The sequence below is a fragment of the Triturus cristatus genome, chromosome 10 (genome assembly GCF_964204655.1).
Source record: "Triturus cristatus chromosome 10, aTriCri1.1, whole genome shotgun sequence".
In the NCBI taxonomy this organism is placed as follows: Eukaryota; Metazoa; Chordata; class Amphibia; order Caudata; family Salamandridae; genus Triturus; species Triturus cristatus.
Window position 1 is genome coordinate 905,959,123 of NC_140593.1, and position 23,465 is coordinate 905,982,587.

The window sequence follows — 23,465 nt, forward strand, 5'->3', positions numbered from 1 at the left end:
TACACCAATAGTCACATATAGTAGTGTCGGCGTGTGGGTATTGCGGGCCGGAAAGTCAGACGAGGAGGCCAGATATAGTGGGCTATAGTGTTGTTTTATTGAACAGAAGTTCTGTTTACACAGGTGTAGGGTTTTGATGTAGCTGTGGAAGAACTCCTCGTCGCGGTCGGGTCGTCGGGGTCGGTGTTTCAGGGACGTCTCCGTTCTTGGTTGTAATCGGCGACCCTAGACAGTGTGGAAGTTCCTCGGAGGACCGGAAGAGAAAGAAAGAGGAGCCGTTAGTCCTGCTGGGACTCAGATGAAGACGCTGGCCCCGTTACCACAAGGTGAAGAGGAGTAAGCAGACTGTGTGGGGAAAGGGTAAGAGGGGGAAAGGCAGGGGTTGGTAAAGGAAGAGTGCTCGGAAGGTTCGTGAGAACAGGGTCTGTACACGGTGTAGGGTGCTGTACATAAGTTACAAGGTGGCGGGACGGGATGGTGAAGAGAAAGAGGCTATATATAAGGGAAGATTATATGGGTACATAGAGTACTCTAACAGACTGAGGGTATGGTGGAAGGTACTCACGCGCTCCGCCGTAACTCTCCTCCGAGTTACGGCCGCTCTCCAGCTTCCTCCGTGGGACTCCACCACTCTTCTGACCACTCCTCGAGTTCTCCACTTCCGTCTTCGTTCTCCACGTGCTCGCCAGCCGAGAGTTCCTGCCACGATCTTTCGACTCCTCCAGTCTCTTCGGATCCGCTTTTTCTGTGGGCGTCTGGTTGTAGGTAGGCGGGACTTCCGGGGCATCGGGCGACTCCTTCCGCTCCGTCGTCACTCCTGATTCGACCCTGAAAGAGAGAGAGGGGTGGGGATTCCGTTGTCACGGACGCTTTGGAGATCCTTCGGAATCGGGAATCCGGGAAGGGACAGTTCCGGAGAGGAGGTAATCCGGGTGGTGGGCGTGTGGGATTGGGGACCGGGGGAAAGGATCCGTCACATCCCCTTCCCCTAGGAAAGTTTCGTGTACTTGTTGAGGACACGGGATAACGGGACAGGTAGTCCGCGTTCCCTTGGTCTGCCCCTTTTCGGTGTACTGTGGTGAAACGATAGGGTTGGAGGGCAAGGAACCAGCGGAGGACTCGGTCATTATGTCCTTTGTTTCGGGCCATCCATTCCAGAGGGGCATGGTCGGTGTATATAGTGAACTCACGACCCTCTAAGTAATAGCGGAGACTGTCCACTGCCCACTTAATAGCCAGGGCTTCTTTTTCTACCACAGCGTAGTTGCGTTCTCGGGGAAATAACTTCCGGCTGAGGTAGAGAATGGGCTTCTCGTTACCAAACAGGTCCTTTTGGGATAATACTGCCCCCAAACCCTGTTCTGAGGCGTCAGTCTGCAAAAGGAAGGGTCGCGTATAATCAGGGCTCACAAGCACGGGACCGGAGGTCAAAGCACGTTTGAGGTCGGAAAAGGCCTCCCATAACAAGGGTGTTGGGTTTTGGAGCAATGTCTCCGTGGCTGCAGAGTTTTTTAACAGGTCTGTGAGAGGGGCTGCTCTTTGTGAAAAATTGGGTACAAACCTCCGATAATACCCTAGGAGGCCTAGGAACGCACGGAGGTCTTTTTTCGTTTTCGGGAAGGGGAGGGAACGGATGGCTTCGGTTTTGGTAGATTGGGGTCGGATGAGGCCCTCCCCCAGGAGGTAACCCAGATATTGTACCGTTTGTGCGGCCAGGGTGGTTTTGGCGGGATTGATTGTGAAACCATATGACCCCAGGGAGGTGATGACCTTGTACAGGTGGTCCAAGTGTTGTTCCCAGCTATCACTATAGATGATTATGTCGTCTAGGTATGCCCCCGCGTACTGGGTGTGGGGTCTTAAGACGTGGTTCATGGCTCGTTGAAAGGTGGCGGGGGCCCCATGAAGGCCGAACGGGAGAACAAGGAACTGATACAACCCCTCAGGGGTAGAAAACGCTGTTTTCTTTCTGTCCTCTTGCCTGAGGGGTATCTGCCAATACCCTTTACAGAGGTCTAGCGTGGAGATGAATTGCGCATTCCCTATGCGTTCGATCATCTCGTCGACGCGCGGCAGGGGATACGTGTCAAAGGATGAAATTTTGTTGACTTCCCGGAAGTCAATGCAAAATCTGACTGATCCGTCGGGTTTAGGAACGAGGACGATTGGAGAGTTCCAGTCTCTTACTGAGGGTTCTATTATGCCCATCTGCAGCATTAGTTCGGTTTCTTTTTTTATTACCGCCCGACGGGCTTCAGGAACTCGGTATGGCCTTTGCCTGACCACCTTCCCGGGTATTGTGGGTATAGTGTGTTCGGTGATGGTCGTATGACCTGGTACCGAGGAGAACACGTGCCGTAAGGGGTATAGGTGATTTTTGAGGTCGTGACAGTGTTGGGGTGTTAGCCCCGAGTCTATGCAGGGGGCAAAGGAAAGGGGTACCTGTTCTACGGTGGTAGAGAGGACGGGACGGGGGCCTTCCCATTTTTTAAGCAGATTCACATGAAAGATCTGTTTGGTGCCTCGTGTAGGATCCAGTTCTATTTCATATGTGACAGGGGTTACCTGTCGAAGCACGGTATACGGGCCCTGCCACTGCCCTAGGAGTTTGTGATCAGAGGATGGCATCATCAACAGTACCAAATCCCCGATGGCAAAGTTCCGGGTTTTTGTCCCCTTGTCATACTGTACTTTCTGTTTATTCTGGGCATTTTCCAGGTTTTGGTGGACGATGTCTCTCATCATTGCCAAGTGGGTTTGTAGGTTGGATATATACTCAGGGAGGGGCCGAGTGCGGTTAGGCTCGGCTTCCCAGGCTTCCTGGGCCATATCTAACAGGGTACGTGGTGGCCGGCCATATAGCAACTCATATGGTGAATAGCCTGTACTACTCTGGGTTTTGCAACGTATAGCGAACAACGCTAGGGGCAACATATCTTCCCATCTTTTGGCTTCTAACCCCAGTAACTTCTTCAGTGTTTGTTTCAAGGTGGCATTGTAGCGCTCCACCAGCCCGTCGGTCTGGGGGTGGTAAGCCGAGGTCCGGATTTGTTTGATACCTAGTTGTGAACAAACCTGTTTCATTAAGGCTGATACAAAGGGGGTGCCCTGATCGGTTAGGATCTCTCGGGGAAATCCTACTCGGGAAAATACGGAGATGAGGGCTTTCGCTATGTTCTGGGTAGTGGGTTGTCGTAAGGGCAAAGCTTCCGGGAAGCGTGTGGCGTAGTCTACGAGGACCAGGGCATATCGACAGCCGCTACGAGAGGGCAACAAGGGGCCTATGAGGTCCATCCCTACTCTACTAAACGGGATGTCAATGATAGGGAGAGGTTGTAGGGGTACCCGAGGGGGTCGATATCTACTGTTTTTTTGACACACCGGGCACTCCCGGCAGTATGTTTTTACTTGTTGGTGGACCCCGGGCCAGTAGAATCTCTCTAGAATGGTTTGGCTGGTTTTTTCGTCACCAAAATGTCCGCCCAGCAGATGGCTATGTGCGAGAAACAGGACCTTCTCGCGGAAAGGGCCGGGGATCAACAGTTGGGCCTTTTGCTGGGCCCCTCCCTTTCGGTATAACAACCCCTGTTTCTTGAAGAAGTAGGGACCTACGGTAAGAGGATCCTCGTTTTCCAACGCCTTAGCCCAGGCTTCCTGCAGAACGGGGTCTTCTTGTTGGGCTGCTCGAAATTCTTGGTCTGTCTGCCATGGATGTTCGTCCGGGATCGCTGGGAAGACGTCGACATAGTCCCTTTTCTCCTTCTTTTTCTGTGCTTTGGTTTTCAGGAGCTTGGGTTGTGTTGTTGGAGAGGATGGCCCCTGAGGAAAGGGTGCTTCTTCCCACCATTGGTTGAGGGAATCCGTTGAATCCTGAAGAAGTCCGGGTAATCCGGGATAGTCACTCCCCAAAATGGCTTCTTCGGGAAGAGAGGGAATAAGTCCTACGGTGAGGGTGGTTCCCGGATCCTTTGGATGTTGGACTTGGACTTGGGTGGTGGGATATCTTCTCGTATCGCCGTGCACACATTGAATGGCAACCGTTCCAGAGGGAGGTTCGGCGGGTGTCTGCAGGGCCTGGGGTCGGAGAACACTCTGTCGACATCCAGAGTCTGCCAACGCTGTGAGGGTTTGTCCATTTATGGTTACGGGTCGGTGGAAGGAGGGTGGTTCAGAACCGGGTACGGAACAAACGTAGTTCCTGGCCAGACCAATCTCCATGGGTTCTTCTTTGTGGGGACACATGCGAGCGATGTGACCAAAACCTCCGCACCCGTAACATTGGGGTCCAGGGTTGGTAGGTCGCGTAGGCACCGGTGTGGGAAACAAATGGGTCATCACGGGTCTTTTAGGTAGAAGAGGGCGGAGAGGTCTGATGCCGGTGGTGAGAGGAGGTTTCTGGGGATGTTCCTCCTTGCCTCGTGGGGTCTCCTGTGCTCGACTGTAGGCACTGGCTATTTCCACGGCGGTATCCAAGGTGAGACGGGCATGTTGACGTACCCACCTTTGGGTACCGGGGTGTAGAGACGAGAGAAATTGTTCTAGGTGGATCTTTTCCAGGATCTCTTCCTTGGTGGACGTTTCGGGTTTCAGCCACCGAGATGTCAGATCCTTGATTCGGAACGATAGTGCTCGAGGAGTCTCTTGTGGTCTTTCTTTGACCTGACGTAACCTCACCCGGTAGGCCTCTGCGTCGATGCCCAATCGTTCCAATATGCACGTTTTGATATCCGCATACGGAGTGGTGCCTTGCACGTTGGCTTGTTGGTAAGCGGCTTGTAAATCACCAGTCAGTAAAGGGCCCAGGTAATGGCCCCAACGGTCTACAGGCCATGACGCAGCCTGGGCTAACCTTTCAAAATTCGTAAAGAAGAAATCCGGATCTTCTCCCGGCACGAACTTCTGGAGGATCACCGAGGGTAATGAGGTTGTGGGTCTCTGTTGCTCGAGGGCGGTGGTCAATTTTCCCATGGCTTGTTCGTGGGTGTCTCCCTGGCCTTTCAGGACATCGTGGAGTTGCCCACGATCGTTTTCGGCGGTTTTCAGGAAGCGTTCCATCAATGTCCCTAATTGTTCTTGGGAGGTAGCCATCCTTTGCAGTACGGCCTCCATGTCTCCAGCTGATCCCACTTCTGACACCACCTGTCGGCGTGTGGGTATTGCGGGCCGGAAAGTCAGACGAGGAGGCCAGATATAGTGGGCTATAGTGTTGTTTTATTGAACAGAAGTTCTGTTTACACAGGTGTAGGGTTTTGATGTAGCTGTGGAAGAACTCCTCGTCGCGGTCGGGTCGTCGGGGTCGGTGTTTCAGGGACGTCTCCGTTCTTGGTTGTAATCGGCGACCCTAGACAGTGTGGAAGTTCCTCGGAGGACCGGAAGAGAAAGAAAGAGGAGCCGTTAGTCCTGCTGGGACTCAGATGAAGACGCTGGCCCCGTTACCACAAGGTGAAGAGGAGTAAGCAGACTGTGTGGGGAAAGGGTAAGAGGGGGAAAGGCAGGGGTTGGTAAAGGAAGAGTGCTCGGAAGGTTCGTGAGAACAGGGTCTGTACACGGTGTAGGGTGCTGTACATAAGTTACAAGGTGGCGGGACGGGATGGTGAAGAGAGAGAGGCTATATATAAGGGAAGATTATATGGGTACATAGAGTACTCTAACAGACTGAGGGTATGGTGGAAGGTACTCACGCGCTCTGCCGTAACTCTCCTCCGAGTTACGGCCGCTCTCCAGCTTCCTCCGTGGGACTCCACCACTCTTCTGACCACTCCTCGAGTTCTCCACTTCCGTCTTCGTTCTCCACGTGCTCGCCAGCCGAGAGTTCCTGCCACGATCTTTCGACTCCTCCAGTCTCTTCGGATCCGCTTTTTCTGTGGGCATCTGGTTGTAGGTAGGCGGGACTTCCGGGGCATCGGGCGACTCCTTCCGCTCCGTCGTCACTCCTGATTCGACCCTGAAAGAGAGAGAGGGGTGGGGATTCCGTTGTCACGGACGCTTTGGAGATCCTTCGGAATCGGGAATCCGGGAAGGGACAGTTCCGGAGAGGAGGTAATCCGGGTGGTGGGCGTGAGGGATTGGGGACCGGGGGAAAGGATCCGTCACAAGTAGTTTAAAACATATGTAGTTACTCATAAAGACACTATTGAGACAGTCAATCACTCACTAACATACCCATGCACACACTCATCCACCCATACAGTCCTGCACACATGCTGTCTTCAACACATACAAACAGTGAGTCACTCATTCATGCACCTATGCACTACGTAATACCCGCCACCGAACCATACAGACACTCAGACACTCATACTGATGCTCAAAAAACCAACTAATAACCTATATAGACACTCATGTAGCTACTCACCAACCCATGTAGCCACTTATACACAAAGTGAGAGACTGATACAGATATTTACACATTTAAACATTACTCACCAAGCCATGTATTCACTAAGATACACTTAATCAGTCAGATATACAATCAATTTTTCAAAAACAAATCATCCATTTAGACACTTATATACCCATTTATTCTTCCATCGACCTTGAGATATACATATATAAAACATATGTAATTTTCAGAAAAACACACATTCACTGGATGATGTCATCAGTGATGTCATTTGAGATGTCATCAGTGATTTCATGAGTGATGTCACTGACCATGTCATGAGTGATGTAATATGTGACGTCATCAGCAGTGCATTGCGGGCGCGCGAGTTTTAGCTAGCTGAACTAACTATAACGGGGGAATTTCAATGGTTTTGTACGAGTGAAAAGTCCAGCTAATTATAACGCCCCTGAAACCTATGGTTTTTTCAGTGAATATATATTTATATATGAAACTGGAACTCCTTCCTCCTCAGAAAAGCCCAGAGCCCACGCGGAATCACAGGTAAACTCCCTTTATTTCCACACTGTGGTTAGCATGACGCATTTCGGAATAAGTTCCTTTATCAAATGCCTCAACCATCTCTGTGCATCATACATCCACATTTAAACGTAGAGCGTCTTCGATCTCATTGGTGGAGACACTCTGCTGATTTGAGGAAAATGAGAAGGTGTTTCAGACTCAGTGATCCGAGTTAATCAGCTGCAGGTAACCCTCGTAAGTACTGCCCCAGTGGGCCGGGCCTGTAGCGTCCCATTACTCCATGCCTGAATGCATGTAGATGTTGTTGCATACTGGGAATACGAGTTGTCTGAATCACCATCCCGCCTTATCATGCCCCTGTGATCCTGCAACACGCACCACTTCAATAAGAGTGCGCATCTATTGTGAAATCACAATTCTGAAATGTCATATATATATATAAAATTCACTTAAAAAACCATAGGTTTCACACATGTTATAGTTAGGTGGATATTTCACTCGTAAAAAACCAATGAAATTCCCCCGTTATAGTTAGTTCAGATAACTATAACTTGCGCGCCCGCAATCCACTGCTCATGACGTCACATATTACATCACTCATGACATGGTCAGTGGCATCACTCATGACATCACTGATGACATCATCCTTGTGATAGAGTGGCGGTCGCGCGAGTTATAGTTATCTGAACTAACTATAACGGGGGAATTTCATTGGTTTTTTACGAGTGAAATATCCACCTAACTATAACATGTGTGAAACCTATGGTTTTTTAAGTGAATTTGCAAGGTTTTTTAAATGCTAATTCCTAACTATAACGTGTGTGAAACCTATGGTTTTTTCAGTGAATTTGTAAGTTTTTTTAAATGCTAATTTATTTATGTATTATTATTTTTTTTATATATTTATTTTACAATAAACTACGTATTAAAAATGTAGTTTTTTTTCACCGTGCGCGCACGGTGCGCGCACCCCCGCGATTTAAAAAAAAAACAAAGGCTAGGGGGTGAGGAACTCTCTACCCTGCCCCCTTTTCACGTTCGCCACCTTCCTTTTTCACTCTCGCACTGAAAAAAAACAAAATGGCGGCCGACACTTCCTGATTTCGACCGATTCGAACGTTGACTAACATGTAACCACCAATCAGAATTACGCTCGTGCACGTTAGGGTGCTCGCACGGTGCGCGCACGGTGCGCGCACCCTGCGCGCGTATAGATATTGATATGCTTTTAAATGCTATTTTCTCAGGAAATACTGAACAGATTTACACCAGACCTGCAAAAGGCACTTCCTTGACCTTATGGCTACCTCTCTGACAAATTTCAAGTAATTCTGTTCAGCCGTTCGGGCTGTAGCTGTGTCTAAAGGTCCTATGGAAAAATGCATGGGGAAAATGCGTTTTGGGACCCCCCTTTTTTCTCGGCCCGCGCTTGACGAATCACCCCGAGACTTTCAGGGTAGGAGCTGAACAGAGCGCCCCATTAGTTTTGAAAATTTCGCGAGGATTCGTCAACCGGCGCCAAAGTTATTCAAAATAGAATTTTGAGATTTCCTATGGAAACACGGTCCTAACTATAACTATCTACTGGCGACCGCCAGTAGATAATATATATATATATCGCTATATATATATATATATATATATATATATATATATATATATATATAACTCACACCCACACAATGCACTGCTGATGACGTCACATATTCACATATTACATCACTCATGACATGGTCAGTGACATCACTGATTACATCACTGATGACATCTCAAGTGACATCACTGATGACATCACTGATGGCATCATCCACTTAATCTCTGATGCACCTACTCACACCCTAATATAACCTTTTATACTTCCACTCTAAAATACAGACTACCATTCTCGAAACCATAGGCACACCAATACCAGTTAGTACATACCCACACACTGATTCATAGGTCCACTCACTCACCCATATAGTCACTCATACATGCAGTCACTCATAAATACATCCACTATTATATGCACCCATACAGACACTCATAGAGTTACTCACACACCTAGTCAGTCACCCAAAGAGTCAATCACAATGTCATTTACTCACCTATATAGTTATACACACGCCACCTCACTTATTCACAGAAACTAACATACTTACTCTCTTATACAATTACTGACACAAGCACACACTCATCCATACATCCACTCTCACAATCACTCACTTTCACATAGTCACTTATATACTCCAACACTCACATATATGCCATTCCCATATGCAGTTACTCACACATATACCACTCAGACATCCATTTACTCACCAACACAGCCATATGCACACTGACTCACCCATACAGCCCCTTGCAGACACACTCATGAACCAATACAGCCAGTGAATCACCCACTCACACATCCATGCAGGTAGTCACACAACACACATACACTCAGGCACCCATACAGGTACTCAGACAATCAATCAATAACCCTTATAGACTCTCATGTACCTATTCACCAACCCATGCAGCCACTTACACACCAACTGACAGACTGATACAGACATTCACACAGATTAGTCACTCACCCATACATTCACCCAGACATGTATAATCACTCACTTATACAGTCAGTCACACACTGACTGAATCATCATATATATATCACATTCCTAAACTTTTTAGAAACACTCACAGTCACTGGATGATGTCATCAGTGATGTCATTTGAGATGTCATCAGTGATGTCATGAGTGATGTCACTGAGCATGTCATGAGTGATGTAATATGTGACGTCATCAGCAGTGCATTGCGGGGGCGTGAGTTATAGTTAGCTGCGCTGAAACCTGTGATTTTTTTTCTGTTAATATCTAAGGTTTTTTAAATGCTAATTTCGATCCACGCGGTTCGGCTTGTCTGAACCTTGATTACGATACAAGATGCCATTGTAGCTTCATTATTTAAATGCACAAATGCCTCCAGTTGCCAACATTAACAAAAGACTACATTTTACTTTAATCCAAAAAGCTGGCGGCCATATTGGCCTGGTCACGATGTGAAAAGTCAGGAATTGATACAGTAAAGAAAAGAAAACAAGTGTTAATATGCACACAATGTCATTTCAGCATATCTTGCCCCGTGACCGCCATACCTGTATGTTCTTCAACGTGACTTATTCATAATAAACATACTTAGGATTGCAAACATCAACATAAACAATGGACTACACATTACTTTAAAGTGAAAGGCTATCAGCCATATTGATCTGGGCACGTTGCGTATTATATTGGTTCTTACATGAAAGAAAAGAAAAAAAATGGTGTTAATATACCCACACTATCCCTAAATAAAGTTCTAGCGATTATAGTTCCATTCCATTCACAGCACATTTGAGATGTTACGACTGATGTCATGAGTGATGTAACTGACCATGTCATGAATGATGTAATGTCTGAGGTCATTAGCAGTACATTGCGGGGGCATAAGTTATAGTTAGCTCAGGTAACTATAACTGCTAAACGTTCACTGGTTGTGTATGAGTGAAATCTGAGTCTAACTATAAAGTCCCTGTAATCTTTGTTTTTTCAGCAAATTTCTAGGTTTTTTTTAACGTTAAGTAAGCTGCATATCACAATGAATGGTGGGAGGTTGGAAGCAGGGCCTGGCCTGGCATTGTGCTGCCCCCACTCAAGCTTGCTGCTCCTGCCTCCCCTCCTCCTAGCCATCCATTGTCCAAGTCCATGTCCCTGCTCCCTTATTACAGCCATGTGTGGCTGTTGTTCTGCCACTGGCCTTCCTGCCATCTCTGAACAGTTAGCTTGCTGCCCCATCCACCTCGTCCCTATCCTTTTGTCTGAATCCATGCACTATCCTCCTCCCTCCTGTCATGCATGGTCTGATGTGCTGCCACTGCCCTCCATTTAGCATGATGTCCCAGTCCACTCCTCCTGCCCTCCATTGCCTAATTCTGTGCCCCATCATTGACCTCCTGCTTAGCCTCTGTGCTTAGCTTGCTGCCCCTACTCTCCTTCCCCCTGCCCTCCGATGTCTGTGTGCATGCACCTGCTCCATCCTTTTTGCCCACCATGTTTCATGGACCTGACCCCTCCTATCTACTCTGAGTGTTCTGTTGAGCTGCCACTCCCCTCTCACCTGCCTAGCATTGTCAGATGACTGTAACCTGTCCCTGCCACCTCTACCCTGCCTGTCCACGTTCCATGCCCCTATCCCCTTCCTCCTGTCTTCCTTGGTCCATTTCACTGCCGCTCCCTTTTGCCCTCCCTGGTCTGTTGTGCTGCAACTTCTCTTCCTGCCTGCCCCGCGTGGTCTGTTGTGATGCCCTTCCCCTGAACTCTCTTGTCTGTGTCCAGCTCCTACCCCTCCCTTCTATCCTCCATCGTCCTTTGTGCATGCACCTGCCCCCTCCTTCTTGCCCATCATGGCCATTGTGCTGCCACTAACCCTCCCGCTTGCCATGCATTGTCTTCTGTGTTGCAACGGCCCCTCCCACCTTCCCTGTGTGGTCAGCTAGCTGCCCCTGACCCCCTCCCACCTTCCCTCCATGGTCTGTGTGCATGCCATTTTAGTCTCTTTTTTTTTTTTTACTTTATTTTGGTTTGCAGTTTGTACAAATAACATAAAATTGCATCAATACATCAGTGCAAGAATTCAAGAAAAAAATGACAATACAAAGATAGAGAATCCTTTATCCTTGCAAAATCTGCCTTTATCAGAGTGAGGAGCCACACTTTCTTTATATAAAGCTTTTTTAACTATAATTGCTCATCTGATTTTACTCCTCCTCTCTGATTCCAGCCCCTCTCCAGTTTGATACAGGAGCCCAGATACTTTCTCCAAAGTCTCTGGATTTCTTACCCTTCTGAGCATATAGAGAGATCTCAATATTATGCAGACCAAGCAATCTAGAGAGCCACATTTGAAATGAGGGGGCTACATTATCCTTCCACCCAGCAGAAATCAAAATCCGAAGTACTGCGACAGAGATGAAAACCAGAGCTTCCTCCGCTTTCCCCAGTTTTAACCTGTCGTCAGTGCCTAATACCATAAGGGTAGGAGATATATTGATTTTCTGACCTAACAGCCCCTCCCAAAATTTTTCGATCTCCCTCTGAATACCAGCCAGAGACCCACAATTATAAAACATATGAAGCAGATCTGCCTGACCCCCCTTACATCTAGGGCAGCTATCGTCTTCCCTTACCCCCCAAAGATATAACTTAGCTGGCGTATGATACAAATTGAACAAGGTTTTATAGTGCTGTGCTCTCAGACTGGTAGAACGGAAGATTTTCTTACTCAATAGGATGGCCAGATCCAGATCGACATCGGGGTTTCCCAATTTTATAGCCAAAGCGGATTCGATTTTTTCTATATCGTCTTGAATTTCCCCGTTGAGTAGACTATACATATCTTTTATCTTCTTACACCCTTTGGCCAACAGATCTACAATTGGGAATTCGCCTCCTAACGAAATCCTCGGTCTTAATGCCTTCAGCCTAGACACTAATTTAACATACAGCAGCCAATGTTTTGAAGGGATACCAACGCTATTCTGTAACTCATTAAACCCCGATATCTCGTCTCCCCTCATTATATCCCCTAATGTTTTAATACCTAGCTCTTCCCATACCTGAAGGTCCCTATTGACTACCGTCTGTGGGAATAAGCTGGAGTTGTTTAGATGGAGATATTGATTAATCTTGGGAATTCGACAAAACTTTGAGATTGCCCTCCAGACCCCCCATACACCATCCAATACCTTAAAACGTACCTTCCTGTAATATCTGCGATCGACTTCGCACATTAAGAGACAAATGCTTTCCTTCCTACTAAGAACTCAAAAATTGAGGGGGGCACCTAAGTGTCATGATTTCTTTGACTAGCTTGTAACTCTGACTGGAACAAGATGGACATATGCATCAATAGACACGACCAATGATACAGCTTCAAGTTCGGTAAGGCCAGACCCCCCCTATCCCTAGGGAGAGACATGAGATTAGTAGAACGCCTTACCCTCCCATATTGCCAGATAAACTTTATAAAGGTGGATTCTAGATTTTTAATTACTTTTTCTTCAATTAAAAGAGGTATAGCCCGGAACAAATAGAGAATTTTGGGGAACATCGTCATTTTCAATACATTTACCCTCCCTATCAATGAAAGGTGTAATACGTTAATTCTTTTTAAATCCACTTCTATAGATTTACTCAGTGGGCCAAAGTTCTCAGCTATTATTTTGTCTATTGAAGCATTGATACTGACCCCCAGATAGCTCGCTGAGTCCACAAATCTTGCGTCTGTTTTGATAATATTGTTTGTGCAAATTATTAATGTTTTAGATTCGTTTAATAAATATCCCGAGTGTTTACCAAAATCCTTTGCCATTTGTGCCAAAACCAGAAGTGCCTGATGCGGATCTAAAGTGACCACAGCCAAATCGTCCGCATATGCCATAATCTTTGTCTCATGCCCCTTGCATACCACAGGTCTGATTGTTGGACAGACTAATATTTTTCGAATAAACGGATCAATGTACAGAGAGAATAGGATTGGGGAGCAGGGGCAGCCCTGACGCGTGCCTCTACTTATAATAATTTTATCGGAGCTCTCACCCATAACCACCACTCTGGCAACCGGGTTGACATACATTGCCCTAAGTGCTCTTATAAATTTATCTCCAAATCCCCTCCCCTTTAAGATCCCCCAGAGAAAACTCCAAACCACTCGGTCGAAAGCCTTCTCTGCATCGAGCAGGATCATAGCCATCCCGTCTCCCACTGTGGACTGAGCATCGAACAGAGCTATTGCTCTCCTAATGTGGTCTGTAGTGCCATGACCAGGTACGAACCCGTGTTGGAATATAGTTTGGTATCCGCATTGATCAGTGAAATGGGGCGATATGATCCCGGATTCTCGCTTGGTTTCCCCTTCTTATGAAAAACGACTATGTTTGTTTCCCTCCATGAGTCTGGTGCCACTCCTGTACAAACTATGCCATTAAATAAATCTACGAGAAGCGGAGTAATCTCAGACTCAATACATTTATATACTTCCAAAGGGATCCCGTCAGGGCCGGCGGCCTTACCCATGGATAATTCCTGCAGGGCTGCTTTAATCTCACCCTCACCAATATCCATCTCCAGCTCTTCCCTGGTTATGTTGTCTAGTCGAGGGCCATTATCTATATATTCTTCACCTTGGTGACCGCCTATATTTCCCTCAGTGTAGAGGTCTTGATAGAAATTCTTAAAAACCTGCAGGATGTCTTTGGCTTCTGTGTATTCTATACCATTATCTTCTATCTTAGTAATAATATTTTTTGTTCTTTCCTGCTTGATTTGTAATGCCAGCAACCTACCTGCTTGTTTGCCAGTTTCATATTGTTTCACCCTTGAGCTTTGATCTTCACCTATCACCCTCTGCGTTACCAGCTTTTGTATATCAGCTTTAGCTACCAGCAGTTTCCTTTTACTCTCCATGCTATCCCCACCTTGTGCTATATCTAGGATGTGTTGTTCCTCTACCAATGACAATTCCATCGTCAATCTTTCCAGCTCACTCCTATCCTCTCTTCTCAGTCTGGCCGCACAGCTTATTGTTTCACCTCTTAAGGCTGCCTTAAACGTCTCCCATACCGCATTTCTTGCTGTACTATATCTATTAGCTGCAAAGAATTCCCCCACCCACTTTCTGATGTGCTCTACAAATCTTTCGTCCAACAATAGTCTCCTTTCAAAAGTCCATCTAGTTCTTACCCTTTCTACCCTATCCAGTTCATATGTTAATACCAACGGATTGTGGTCGGATAATACCTTTGGAAGCTTAGTTATTGCTACTCGATTTATTTCTAAAGCTGACACAAAAAAATAATCCAGCTTAGTATATCTCTGGAACGGGTGTGAAAAATATGTATAGCCTGGGTTTTCGGGTTCCTTTATTCCCCATACATCTAACAAACCATGTGAACTAATAAGAGATTTGACAGCCCTGAACACCCTTGGCTTTCGTCCTGAATATGCTACTTCTGGGCCCCAATCCGCTAAAATGTTCAGATCATCACAAAATACTATGGGTGTTGACCAGGTGGCTAGCTCCGTTTCAAGAAAATCATAAATCTCTGGATCATCATTATTAGATCCATACACTATACACAACGTGACCCCTTTCACCAGCTCAGCTAGGACCCATCTCCCATTACTATCCGCTTTAGTCCGTCTAACCCCTCCCAAGACAGTTCTAACCAAGACTGCCACTCCCCTATTTGTCGATGTTTGCGTTGAACAGGCAGCTAATTCATAGCCTCTCACATTCATAAGTTTCCTTTTAGCCCAGGGGAGATGAGTCTCCTGCAGACATATAACGTCCAATCTATTATACCTCGGAAAATAGGCTAGTTTTTGACGTTTCTTCCAATCATTTAACCCTCCAATATTAATTGAGCACACCCTAATACTTGCCATCCTGAGATTCTACTTGAGCATCAAAAAATACGTGAATCCTTATCTGGTTATCATTTGCTGTATCCTTGCACGGACTGTTAGAACCTTCATTGTACTCCAAACTGCATTTTTTTTCCCCCATTTTCCAGCTTAACCCCCCTCCCCCCCTTCCACCCACTGCCCAAACCCAACCCCCTCCATCCCCTCCCCCCCCACCACCGCAACATGACCCCCTCTGTGAGGCGCTCTGACCTAGTCTGTGCACGTGATGGTCTAGCGGTGCTTGCGATGAGAGCAGAGTTTTCTATTTATGAAAACAACCAGTACAAGGCCTTAAACCAATATCGGGCTAGAACATGCACCGAAACATATCTACATAACATACTACATAACATACTGCTGCACCATCTCCTAAAGGAAAATATACTATTAATCCCATCCATAAGAAAAAAAAATCAGAATAAAATTAGCTCTGAGTTTGATTGCCTAAAGAGTCCAAATACTCCTTAGCTTTGATTTCTGACGCAAAAAATGATATCTTGCCATCGTTGATCACTTTTAGCTGGGCTGGATTGATCAAGAAAGCTTGGATCTTCTTATCCTGGAAGGGCTTGATCATCTCCCTAAGTCTCCACCTCCGCTCTACAGTCGAATGACAATAGTCTGGACGGACGAAGAAAGAGATCCCTTCAACAGCCCTCCGAGCATCTGGCCTCGCTTTTTTGCTATGGCCTGTCTCAAAATGAAATTACCAAAGAAAACCAATACCGCTCTTGGTTTATCATTTTCTCTTGCATTCTTACGGACTTTGAAAGGGGTATGATGAACCCGCTGGATCTCAGTGACCCAGTTCCAGCTGGAGAGCTCTGGGAACGCTTGCTCAAAGAGCTTAGTTATATAAGCCGTTATATCAGATCCCTCGGCCCCCTCCGGAATTCCTAGTACCCTCAAATTGTTCTGACGAAGCCTATTTTCCATCTCCTCCATTTTCCATTGAAGATCAATCACCTGAGCGCAGTGAGCATTAACTTTGAGAGAAGCCTCAGCTGCCTCAGCCTCTGTTGCCACCAATCTTTCTTCCAGATTTGAGACTCTATCTCCAGTGTTAGCACAAGCCTTAGATAATTTCCTGACCTCACCCTGCATCTTCCTCATCGCAGCCTGAGCTTTCCGATTATCCTGGCGGGTCTCTTCTCTATGTGCTATTATCTCTTGGTGGATTGTCTCCAAAAGTGACAGATGTGTATTATCGACCACCGGGCTTCCCTGGTTTCCCTGGAGAGACAAGCTGGTAGATTGATCATGACTTAAATCCGGCTGCCTATGACTCTGGGCCTGGCTCCTCGCCGCCATTGGTGGTATTACGGCTGTTGCTGGAATATCCAGTTCTGGGTTACTCCCTGTATCTCCTCCTGATTCGGAATTGAAACTGCACTCATCATCCTCAGACCACCCAGCCCCTTCAGACGTGGAAAAGAAGCACTCACTGGGATCCTTCTCCTTCTCCTTTTCACTACATAGACCTAACAAATCAGAGTCTAGCTCTCCTCTCGGAAGCCCCATATCTGATAAGATCCCTGATTGTAGCCCGACTCTCGTCTTCAAAAAGTCTGAGCCAGATTTGTCCACAGCCTCCGGTGTCGGGTTCTGAAAAGATGGCGTATTGCCAATCCGGAGTGGCTCCTTTAACAACTCCTGCTCCCCAGCCTTAGTTTGGGACATGGGATCGATAACTGCCGTTGTTATGGGGGATAATGCCCGGTCCGGAAATTCTTTACCGAAGGACATGGGACCCTCCTCAATATCATGCCCAGATTTCAGATCCTCCACTCGGCTTCTTGTTACCGGTATAGTACTGCCCTCCACCTCGTTAGCTGCCTCCTTCCCCTTCTCCTTACCGGCTTTGGAAAAGATGTCCGCAATTGAGGCGGGCCCCTGGCGAGTTCTTCCAATGTTCTGCTGTCCCTTTTTTACTTTCTCGATAGATGGTGATCCTGCCCCCAGGGCTTCATTGCCTTCTGTCATCCCCCCAGCGTCCTCTCGTGGTGTTTTCCTCCTTTGAGATGCAGCTTTTGATCCGGCTGCTACCTTTGGTGCCATCTCTCCTTTCCGTCTCAGATCACAACACAAGCTGCTGTCCCCCCCTCGCGCCAGGAGGAGGTCTGCTCTTCTCGTCCCGAGCCCGACACTTCTCCGAATCCGCGCCGTTCCGCTTAGGCTCCGCCCTGTTTTTCCGCGGAATCTGCGTCCAAGCGGAGAAGCCGAGAACACGACAACAGCTGCCCCAGCTACGTAGCGAAAACTGCTTTTCAAGGTTGGTAGTGACAGTAGTAGCAGCATTCTACGAGGTCCACAATCAGCTTAACTCAGAACTCGTTCGGCGCATATTAGCCTTCTACTGGTCCCATCTCCTCCGCCCTCACCGCTGCACAGCACAGCTCCGACCGCTACGGAGCCGCCATCTTGCCTATCCGATTTTGGATCCACAGCATCTGTCTCCGCCATTTTAGTCTCACTGTTTTCTCTCCATGGTGTGTCTTGCTTCTAGTGCCCATCCTTCCTGACCTCCATGGTCAGCTTGCTGCTCCTGCCCTGCCCCCTTGCCCCCTTCCCTCTGTTTTCCATGTGCAGACCCCTATTCCCTCCCTCCTGGCTTGTCTGTTCCATTGTAATGCCCCTGATCCCTCCCTCTTGCCCTTTATGGTCCGTTATGCTGCATCTTTCTCTCCTGTCTATCCATTTTGGTTAGCTAGCTGCCATTGCCTCTTTCCCCTCTGTTCTCTGTTGTCCATGCGCATGGTCCTGTCCCCTCCCTATTGCTTTCTATGGATTGTTGTGCTGCACTCTCATCCCGCCTGCCCTGTGTGGTGTATTGTGCTGCTGCAAACCCTGATGCCGGCCCTGTAAGATCAGTTTGGTGCACCGCTCCATGTCCCTCCTGTCCTCTGTTATCCAAGTCCGTGTCCCTACCCCAATTCCTCCTGCCTTCCATGATCCAATGTACCATACTTGCTAACATTTTGAATTTGGTAAGGGAGATTTTGAAGAAAAACTGGGGTATTGATTTTCCCCATTGACTTACATCGAAAAAGAAGAGATTGTAGACAGGAGACAGATCAAATAAAGCCCATTTGGGTGTTTCCTGGCTGAATCGAGTCTGTTGGCATGTATGGTTGTACTACCACTGCCTCTTCTTTCAGCCCACAATGGTCTATTATATTGCCACAGCCTCTCTTGCCTGTCCTGTATTGTTGGTTTGTTGCCCCTGCCCCCCTTTCCACTGCCCTCCATAGTCTGTTTTGCTGCCACTGCCCTTCTTGCCTTCCCAGTGTGGTCAAATTGTTGCCTCTTACCCTCTTACCTGCCTTCAATTTTCTGAGTATGTGCCCCTGGCCTCTGCCTCTCAACAGTATCCTAATGAACAATTAGTTTGCTAACATTCTATATTTTTTACAAAAGTGTGGCAATCCTGACATCATCTTGATGTAATCAAAATTGTAATACCTAGAGCATTTCCTTTAGGAATTACATAGATGAGAGGGTCTTATTTGCATCGAAATTATGGTTAGTGCTCTAAAAAACTAAAAGGAGGACATATTTTCTGAGTTTTCAAATAGCGATAAAGCACTTTTAAATTATTTGTTACCTTTATGTTTTTTTATCCAGTTGGCCACTTGATTAAATGTTATACTTAGGGGAGAGGATGTGGTGTTACTTCCAGAGCTGGAGACTGTGCAACTGGGGAACTAGATTGGAGTTTCTGCTTCAGCTCGATATTCTGTGATTCAGGTCAAATCACTTGATCTCCCCATGTCTACAACCAAAATAAATTTGTTCTTGTGTGATGTAACTAATGCTCATGTAAAGCACTCCAATACCTGACAAGTCTGCACTATATACAACTGCAAAAACACAAAACATAAAAAGTGTTTTGCACACTTCTGTCTTTGGGCTACATGTGGGCTACATCTGGGTGATATTTGTGCTGCATTTGGGCTCTTTTGTCTCTGGTGGCCATCTTGGAAGATTTATTTGTTATGAAGTTTCCTAATTTCCTTATTTACTGCAGTCTCCTCAGTAGGAAATGCTTTCAGTTTTTTACTTTGGTTCCATCAAGAAGGCATTAAGATTGTCACACATTTGCCATTCATTCAGAATGTTAGCACTCTAGTTGCTGATTAGATCACTGTAGTAAAGCTACTGCTCACCAGGAAAGTGTGCTGCTGGTATTGAAATTGGATGTTTCAGTCTGCATGTCAGAATTTTATAATGAATTAGAAGAGGATTTGAGAAGTCACTCAAAATGTGCCCTAACTTTTCTTTCTTCAGCACTGATGGAGCAAGGTTTCGTATTAAAAGAGACTTGCTCGGACGCAATCCTCTCAAATAATGTGTAACACTATAATCAACCTGTTTTGTGAATATTAATATTGCATTACACACATTATGTATCTAGGGGAAGCTTTTCTATGTGTATTATTAACAAGTAACCCGAGTGTCTTAATATGGCCGCCAAAATCGCGGGAATTTCATTGCGCATGCATCTACTACATCTACGTAGAATGACGTATTCTGTCGCTTGGTGGGAAAACTTTACAGCTCCGCAAAAGCTTTAAGTATGGCTGCTTGAAACTCACACATTAACGCATAATCTACTGCTTGAACTAAAACTCATAAGTTCTACTAAACACTGATGCAAAAGATTTAAACAAGTAAATGGGGATAGAGTAGAGATGAGTTGTATACAGTGAAATCATTTGTAGTCACATTCTAACATGTCTTTTTCTGACTTTATTATTAGTTCATATTTGGGCCTCGGAGGGTGACTGAAATTACCCCATCACATGACCCGTCGTGTGCGCATAGAAACTTGCCGGAAAACTGAGATGATACACACTTGAACCACAGCCAAGGCCACAGTGGCTGAAGACGCCTGGGAAAGAAAACTATTAACCCATATCAGCAACAATTTTGAATAAAATGTATAAACTCAAATTGATCATAATGAGAAATGCGGGTGGGAACAAAGCTATGGGAAAGTAAATTAAGGGGCGGAAACATAGAACAATGGTCCACAGTAAAATTATTACTTTTAATATGGTGTGATGAACTCACCTCCTCGTCCTGACCAATCAGAATAGGGGAAAACACAAAAAATTACAATTCTGGGGGGAGGTACATGAATATAGAATAGTATAATTGAGGTAAGTTAGCTAGAGACTTTGTCAGACTTGTCAGATACGCCATTCCGACTCGTCACCGACCCAACGTGTATGCTGCTACTCTGTCTGAATTTGTTTTGTTGACTTAATTTTGCCTCTTGAAATGATGTGTTTAAGCTGTGATTGATTTTGACTCCCAAAATTATTAATTAAGATAAAGGTTTTCCGAACTTTCTGAGGTTGTGGTTATTTCAAGTATAAGATAAATGTCATTTTCTACTTTAAACTTGCTCAGAAATCTGATTCATAGAGAAAGAAATCATTAAGGAGATAACATTGGTAAGACTTGGTAAAGGTGAAATTAAAATTGCAGGTAAAACTCAAAAATGTATGTCAGCGGGGTTTGCTAGCTCATTTCTGTGAATGGTTTGGGCCCAGGTGAGTATTTGGGTATTGTGTGTGTTTAACCCGAGCTGGTGACCCACGCTCTATCAGTTTTTCTTTTGGTAGCAGAGGCATAGTTATGTTCTAGTTAGTTAGGTAGAAAATATTGTGGATTGAATTATTTTGATTTATGCATTAACAACCACTTTTCGTTAAATGTTATGAATTGTTTCATGTCGTCTGGAAATTCCCGGGAATATTGAATAGTGAGTGGCAAATGGAAGCCATACCGCAGTGAGGTTACTTTTCTGGATTAGGAAAGTGCTGAAAGTTACGCAGGACTAGAAGCACTGATTTAGGGATTATTTTCTTACGTATTAAAGTGAGAGTAAGTGGTAGCAAAGGAGTCCGCTGGTAAAACTTTATCTTACATCAACTAGAAAGGGTAATACTGAAGGAGTAGCAGGTTCTCTGATGCTTGTGTGAAGAGTAAGGGAAAAGTTTTACTCGTAGTGTATGAAGAGTAAGCGGAAGGGTTTTACTCATAGTGTGTGAAGAGTAAGCAGAAAAGGTTTGCTCGCAGTAAAAAGTTGACTATTCTTTGAATTTAGAAGATCAGACACAGTAGCAAATGTTTTCTATGTTGTTGATTAATGAAAATGTTATGTAAAATTGTGAGAAAAATAAGTTTTTGTATTACCTTGCAAAGGAGGGGTCAGTTGCGGGTGCTGCACTGACGTCACAGAGGGCAGTGCTGGGATTGGTTGGAACAGCGGGCGTGTGACTAATGTGAAGAATTGTAAAAGAGGGGTCAGTAGTGAGGAGTGATACTGACGTCATAGAGAGCCGCGCTTGTATTGGCTAAACTCATAGCAAAACAGAATCTGATTGGTGAGAATAAAAAAAGAAGCCGTGCTTGTATTGGTCAGTTGTTAAAATAAAAGCGAACATTTGAATGATTGAAAATGAAAGCCATAATAATAATCGATAGTGGGTCTTGCATGTGGAGACACAATCCTACATTAATAGGGAATGGCCCAGACAGAAAGCATTTAGGTTTTGCCTACGCACAGTACATAAGAGGAAGATCACGCAAAATGAATGGAGAGAAAAGAAAAATGTCATTTATGCAGAGAGTTAAGAATTATTTTAAAAAGGATAAACCCATTAAAACTAGAGATGGAATTCTCATTCCTCCTCCAAAAACTCCTGCATCCTATATAATGGTAGAAAGAGGATATCATACTTGTGTATGGATAGAAAGTTGGATAGAATATACAAAAGATGATGGAATATTGGCGTTCCCAGAGAACGGAACATTTAATGGAAGAATTTTGCATTAATTATGAACTAGAATGAATGAGTTAGAATCAAGACCCTGATTAACTCAATATGAAGCACTAGAAGAATGGGAAACTGAGGCATTTGAGCGAGATAGACTTAGGAGTGACAGAAATTTGAGCAGATATCATCCAAAATTTCCACGTGAAACTCTGGATAAGCGAATGAAACAGTGGAGACAGGCCATGCTAACTGAAGGGTTATATCCTGCATTGGTGACAGAAGAGCAAACAGGAGGCAAGTGCACAGAAAAGAATGAGCATTTAACGTTAACTGGTTGCGGGGAATCAGAAGATGATTATTTAGAAGATATTTTAATGAAAAATCCTCCGCCTTATCAAGAAAGACCTAATAGAACTACCCCGAGTGCTCCAATTCTAGACACACCCTTAGTGCCACAAATAGTACATGGAAGAACAATGGAAAGGGTACTTTAGGAAAAAGAAAGGGAAGCGATAAATAAGAATAGAGACGAATTGATACAGAAGATAACACAATTAAACGCACATCCCGAAGCTCTGACTATACCCGTGACTATAGGTCCTGTTGTCCCACTGTACGGGGATAAAACAAATTGTCCTAAAATACCTGTCATGGCTACACCCATTATTGAGCCGAGAAAAGAAAAGTTAGTAGTTGATGACCAAGCTAGTGATTGCGAGTCTGTAATTTCATTAATGGATTTACCGATAAGAGGGCAGATAAATGACACACCCAGAAGAGTCACCCCAAGTTGCTCAAAAGAAGTACAAATTGAGACAGCCACCCGATCGAAAAATGCCACAATTGTAACCACAGAAGAAATAGAAAGATGGGCACAAGAAATAGAAAAAACAAATTCACCACCGAAAATATTAGACATTTTCAAATTGAAAGTTGAATTAGAAGAAATGATAGCTGGAAATGTAGGATTAGATAGGTTAAATGAGGTGCTAATGAATTAGCCCCAGCAGGGTGTAAACCTACAGAGTCAATTGCCACCTGCACCTTTGCCAAATTTTGTGAGTCAAGCCAAGTACAGAGCGGACACAGGATTCCAAGAAGGAAGTGGGAAGAAAAACTATGTAACATGGCAGTTTCTTTGCAGGATATTTATTTTGGAGATCAAGATCAATGACGGTGCCTGAGGGGGGGAAGAGGAGTGCGTATTAGGCGCACTAGGCGTATCCTTTTACCGGTAGTTCAGTCAGGTCCGTACATTGACGGAAAGGTAGAAGGAAATGACATTACCTTTTTGTTGGACACTGTTACTACCCGTTCTACTGTGAGAACAGCAGTAATC